Genomic DNA, 6,000 nt, shown 5'->3' on the forward strand with positions numbered 1-6,000 from the left:
TGCCTTCTCAGGGATAAACACAAGGCCAGTTATAAAGTACGCAGCCAAAAATAAAACATGAATCTGAGCAATTCTCTAGCCTCAAATAGCAGTTTACAAAAACAGGGAAATCAGAGGAACATGTTAAACAATACCATGGTATTTCAATCAGCAAAATCCAGAAAGAAAAAGTGTATAAGACAAAAATTTAGGTTATTTTCAACGATGTGTGAAGAAAAAGGGATAGAAGAAGAACTTTTGAACTGAAAGAATCTTAACATGGCACAAGTATACATATGTAACAAACCTGCATGTTGTGCACATGTACCCTAGAACTTCAAGTATAATAATAATTAAAAAAGAAAAGAAAGAATCAATCAACTGCCATGTGTAGGTCTTATTTGGATGCTGATTTAAATAAATACCAAAAAAGACACACAGGAAACTATAAGATGGTTTATACACTTACTATTTTTATGATATTGAGGATATTTATTTTTTCAACTTTGATCATTGCATCCCAGTAATTTAAAGAAGAGAGCTTATCTTTTAGAGATGTATACAATATCAATTTTTAAATACTAAAATGTTTACAAATACAATGACATGATGTCTAGGGTTTACATCAAAACACATGGAAATTAGCACAAGGTGAAGAGGCTGTGTGTGAAACAAGAATGACTCTATGTGTTAATCGTCAAAACTTAGTCCTGAGTACCTAGAAGTTCACTATACTGCTCTGTACATTTTTGTATATGTTCAGAATTCTTTATGTATCTTAAAAAGTTATGGCAAGATAATTTTTTTCCCAAGTTGCTAAAACAAAACAAAATAAAATAACAAATTTTTTCAAAATTGTACTTCCCAGAATTTTAGCTTTTTATATTTTCCAATTCTGTGAAGATTTTAAGGAAAAGACTTTTTATTCCTTGTTGCTTAAAAAGAATTTTTTGAGATAAAAGTCTCTTCAGATAATATATTTCTATTTGTCGTCAGACAATTTTCAACATGCAGTGATAAAATAATTGAATTTTAAGGGACAGGTCTTTCTGCTGGGTTGAAAACTTATTTTAGATGTCAGATAATAAAATTCTTTAGGGATTTTAGGTGGCAATACCTTAGATAACCCAACTGTTGATATGACAAAAATAATCAAGATATAAATAAATTGTTCACAAACATTCTATTTTGTTTAATAAAATTTAGAATATTATCTTTTTCTGAAAATAAAAAAACACTTATGTCACACAGAATAGTAATGCTGGGTTTTACTGTCATCCATTTCTATGTAGTGTTTCTAACATCACGATGTTAGACATAGTTAATTATGATTAATAGCAGTTCATTCTGAGTATATTCTAACATAATATGCATTATGTTAACATCATCATTCATTACGAGTCTTGGTAATATTAAAATGGTAATTCTTACACACAATTCACTGATGTAGACAGAGTTTGATTAATGGGAATTGCTAATTTTTTACTTTAGTATTTTATTTAGAATTTCCTAGCTGATATGGAAACAGAAGTCCCTGAATCAACAGAAATGTAATAATATTAAAATTAGGGTATTATGAGATTAATGTCGTGCCAATATTACCTTCCCTGCAAATTCTGATAACGTATTCAATATAACAAAAAAGGTGCATGTTAAATTTTAATTACTTATACTAAAATGTCTTCACTCTCTACATCATGTTGGCAATTTAAATCTCCCCAGCATAAATGTTCAAGACCTTTGCCCTGTTAGGAACCAACTAACTGAGTAAATGCAAGTGATTTTAAATTAAAGATGACTGTGCAATTACTTTAGGGAAGAAAAAATTAGCTTATCCATTAGTGTTATAGGTTGCTATAAGGAAAGCCATGCTGTCTGTTCATTCAATTAACTCCCAACCTTGAAGGCAACCGATCGTTTCCTTTGTAACCTTGTTGATTAAGCGGCTCTGAATTTTTAAAAAGCTATGCCTTTTGAGAATATAACCTCGGTCATAGGTTTCTTTTGGATTGCTTGAGTCTGTTTGGTACATTAGCTAATTGTCAGAAAAGGTAAATGATGTACTTAATAGGCTTTGATCAAACTCTACGAAAAAGTTTATAAGAAAAACATAAAAATATTTTTTTCTAATCAATGTAACTGTAAACATACATGAAATTATTCCAAAGTGCAATGATAATCTTATGATATGCTTAAATTATTCAATAAAATAATACAGGTAGAAACAAAAGTAAAATTGCAAACCCCAAAACATTATCATCTACTTTAAATTCAACAAATATTTTCACTTTGAACAATGTAGCAGAAATCATCTTTCCAAAATATTATGTGACAGAGCATTACAATGATCAATTATTGTTAATATGTCATATTTCCGTGAGAAAGCATTACATATTTTTGGATGAATATAGTTTCAATCAATGTCAGACAGTGACACTGAGCATCTCAACTTCTTTTATGTGTATTTAGTCACAGACATTTTTCTTTCCTTCTGTAACTTCATTTCATGAATAAAATATTGTGACGATATTTTTAGAAAGACTTTAATGTGCAAACTACTAACATAATAATACACATAGTAGATTGTTATATATGATACAAAGTATAAAGGAGAAGGAAAAGAGTTTTACCTGGTTAATCACATGTGTTGTTCTAAAGCAGAGTAGAGCAGATGAACTCACTGCCAATGTCTTGTCTGATAATCATGGGTGAGCTCAGCAGCAATGTCAAGGGGTGGGACTTGTTCTCAGTAATGAATTCCCAAGGGACTATTTCCAATCAGAGAATGGGATTCCAGACAATGAAACCATTCTCCATTTGTTGACTCTAGTTTTGTGTTTACAATCAGCTGTGGGTGTATTCATGCCTCAGGGAAGGAATTGCCATGTATTTCACTGAGGTTTATGGTATGAAGAATATTTTGAAACAAGGATTACATGAAAACAAGATTGATCTTTAATTGCTTTGAAGTTTTTCCACCATGTGTTTATTCCTTTTAACTTTTTTCCCCGATTGGGATGAAAATCAGAAAAACGCTTAACTCTAAGCAGTACAGTCCCCTACCTGATGAAACAGGGAAGTCCTCTGAAGGAAGATGGATAATGGAGTCTCTGCCTTGGAAATCTGGATGATGGGAGTGGAGCTCACTATTTTCGGAGTCACTTTATTGAATGCAGGACAGACAGTGTTACCTATTAGCCATCTCTTTATCTTATGGTTATGCCTGCATTGTATTTTCCCCCAAATTGTATATAAACTCGTACATTTCATCTCTGTATTATAAATCAGATAGTTTTGTTTGATTATTTGTCTAAAACTTACATTTTCCAGAAGGATATTTTTCCTCTAAACACTTCTCCTTACTTGTTTGGACACATTCCTCACTCAATTCTGTCCATCTGTGTTAAGTGTATAACTGAAATACAACAACTTTGCACCACTATGAACACCACTGCCTTAGCATAACAGATCTGCAGCTCATCCTCCTAATCAACCTCCTGTCCTCTTCACCAGTGCCCTGTAGTCCATACTACGTAAGGCAGCCTGGCTGATTCTATTAAAACACAAGTCAGCTCATGTCATTCTTCCAATCTTCCAATAAGATCCATCCTCGAAGTGATCTCAAAAATCCCCTAATAACCTAATGCAGAATTATAATTCCCTACCATAGCTGGCCCCTCACCCCAGCTCTCTAACTTTGATTAACACTTACTTTTCCTCCCTCCACTTAACTCCATGCTCTCTGTGCTCCAGGTACATGGGTCCTCCTGCCATTCCTCAAGGTTGTCAAGGGCACTCTTGCCTCAGAAAGTTGGACCTGCAGATTACTTTCCTGAAATACTCTTCTGTGAATGGATTTCTCTGCATTTAGATCTCCATTCACCTCAACTGTGAGATCTTCACTGACTACTTGTAGAAATAACAGATGTCCTCTTTACCACACTCTCCTTACTTTGCTTTATGTTGTTACAGCATTTATTTATCTAAGTGTTTATTTGCTTATTATTTATCTCACCAATAGTATGGAAACTCCAAGAGAAAGGAGACTTTATTTGCTGATTTACCTTAACACCCAGGACAGGGCTTTGTGATGAATAGGTATTCAATAAATATTTTTTAAATTAATGACTAATTAAGCTTAAGCTTTACTTTCCTTCCCCATTTTACAGACTATTCTAACCAACAGAATCTAATGGAATAGAAGTATCAGTCTAATGGAAAGAAGTATCAGTCCAATCTAATGGAAAAGAAGTATTAGTCTATCTAAGGGATAGAAGTATCAGCCTATCTAATGGATGGAAGTATCAGTCTATCTAATGGAAAAGAAGCATCAGTCTATTCTAACAATGGCTTATTGACTGCATTAATTAGCATAATTAATTTTAAATCCTAAAACCTGAAGATCTCTAACATTCACCATGATTAACTGTCTGTTACCATCCTAGAATGCATTGACCTTGTGGACATTTTTTTTCTTGATCTCCATTTATATCCATTCAATTGGCTTAATTACCCTTATTATAAGAAAATATACTCTGCATAAAAACTAGTTTACTTCCTCAAATAATCTCTTAGAAGTTTCTGAAAGACACTGAATAACCCTCTGTTTTCTTCCTTAAAATATGCCAAACTTTCTCTGAAGCACTAATTTCCTACAGGTCTTAATTTATATCTCTTTCGCTATAAAATTTTATCTCCCTGTTCATTTCAACAAAACTTCTGCATCTCTGTTAAAAGCAGAAGACTTAAATGAAGTGTCAGTTTAATGAAATGACAGGCACAAAAAAGTCTTTGCCTCTGTTGAAAGCAAGCCTTCACTTTTCAATTCCATATCTAGTTAAAGCCGATGGTTATTTCCAGATGATGGGAGGGAAAATGGTAAAACCAATACATAACTCATTTTTCCAAGACCTCTATCTTTTTAAGTTCTGAGACACATGAGCAGAACGTGAGGGTTTGTTACATAGCTAAACATGTGCCATGGTAGTTTGCTGCGCCTATCAACCCATCATCTAGGTTTTAAGTCCTGCATGCTTTAAGTATTTGTCCTAATGCTCTCCCTCCCCTTGTTCCTTAGCCCCTGACAGGCCCCTGTGTGTGATGTTTCCCTCCCTGTGTCCATGTGTTCTCATTGTTCAACTCCCACTTCTGAGTGAGAACATGCGGTGTTTGGTTTTCTGATCCTGTGTTAGTTTGCTAGTAATGATGGCTTCCAACTTCATCCATGTCCCTGCAATGGACATGAACTCATTCTCTTTTGTCGCTGCATAGTATTCCATGGTGTTTATGTGCCATGTTTTCTTTATCCAATTTATCATTGATGGGCATTTGGGTTGGTTCCAAGTCTTTGCTATTGTAAGTAATGCTGCAATAAACATACATGTGCATGAGTCTTTATACTAGAATGATTTATAATCCTTTGGGTATATACCCAGTAACGAGATTGCTGGGTCAAATGATATTGCTGGTTCTAGATCCTTGAGGAGTCACCACACTGTCTTCCACAATGATCGAACTAATTTACACTCCCACCAAGAGTGTAAAAGCTTGCCTATTTCTAGACAGCCTCACTAGCATCTGTTGTTTCCTGACTTTTTAATACTTGCCATTCTAACTGGCATGAGATGGTATCACATTGTGGTTTTGATTTGCATTTCTCTAATGACCAGTGATCATGAGTTTTTTTTCATATGTTTGTTGGCCATATAAATGTCTTCTTTTGAGAAGTGTCTGTTCCTATCCTTTGCCCACTTTTTGACCTCTGTCAATTTTTAAAAGTTTTAAAGGTTCTGGGAAGTCATAGGTTTAAGATATGGGAAGTGATATGAGAGCTATTATGTTCAAATGCAGGGGATGTTGTATATATAGGATTGGGATAGTTTAAGAATGGCTGAAATGTTTAAATGTTTTATTAAGTTGACTTTTAAAAAGTAAACATATATATCTGCAAGTACATTGAAATAAATATAAACACAGTAATCCAATCAAAGAGTGAATAGTACCAAGGTCCTAATTGTTTGA

The 6,000-nt window shown here is 33.8% G+C and overlaps 1 protein-coding gene across 3 annotated transcripts in view; it reads right to left on the reverse strand.

The window, feature by feature from the left end:
* The window catches only part of DLC1 (DLC1 Rho GTPase activating protein), a 522,133-nt gene extending 519,457 nt beyond the window's left edge, over positions 1-2,676 (reverse strand). For all 3 annotated transcript variants that reach the window (XM_065518899.1, XM_065518891.1, XM_074000320.1), the window contains exon 1: positions 2,610-2,676. The gene's annotated coding sequence lies outside the window, so the exon portion shown is untranslated. The remainder of the gene's footprint in view (positions 1-2,609) is intronic.
* Between the last annotated feature and the right edge of the window lie 3,324 nt (positions 2,677-6,000).

Source organism: Macaca fascicularis, chromosome 8 (genome assembly GCF_037993035.2).
Source record: "Macaca fascicularis isolate 582-1 chromosome 8, T2T-MFA8v1.1".
Lineage (NCBI taxonomy): Eukaryota > Metazoa > Chordata > Mammalia > Primates > Cercopithecidae > Macaca > Macaca fascicularis.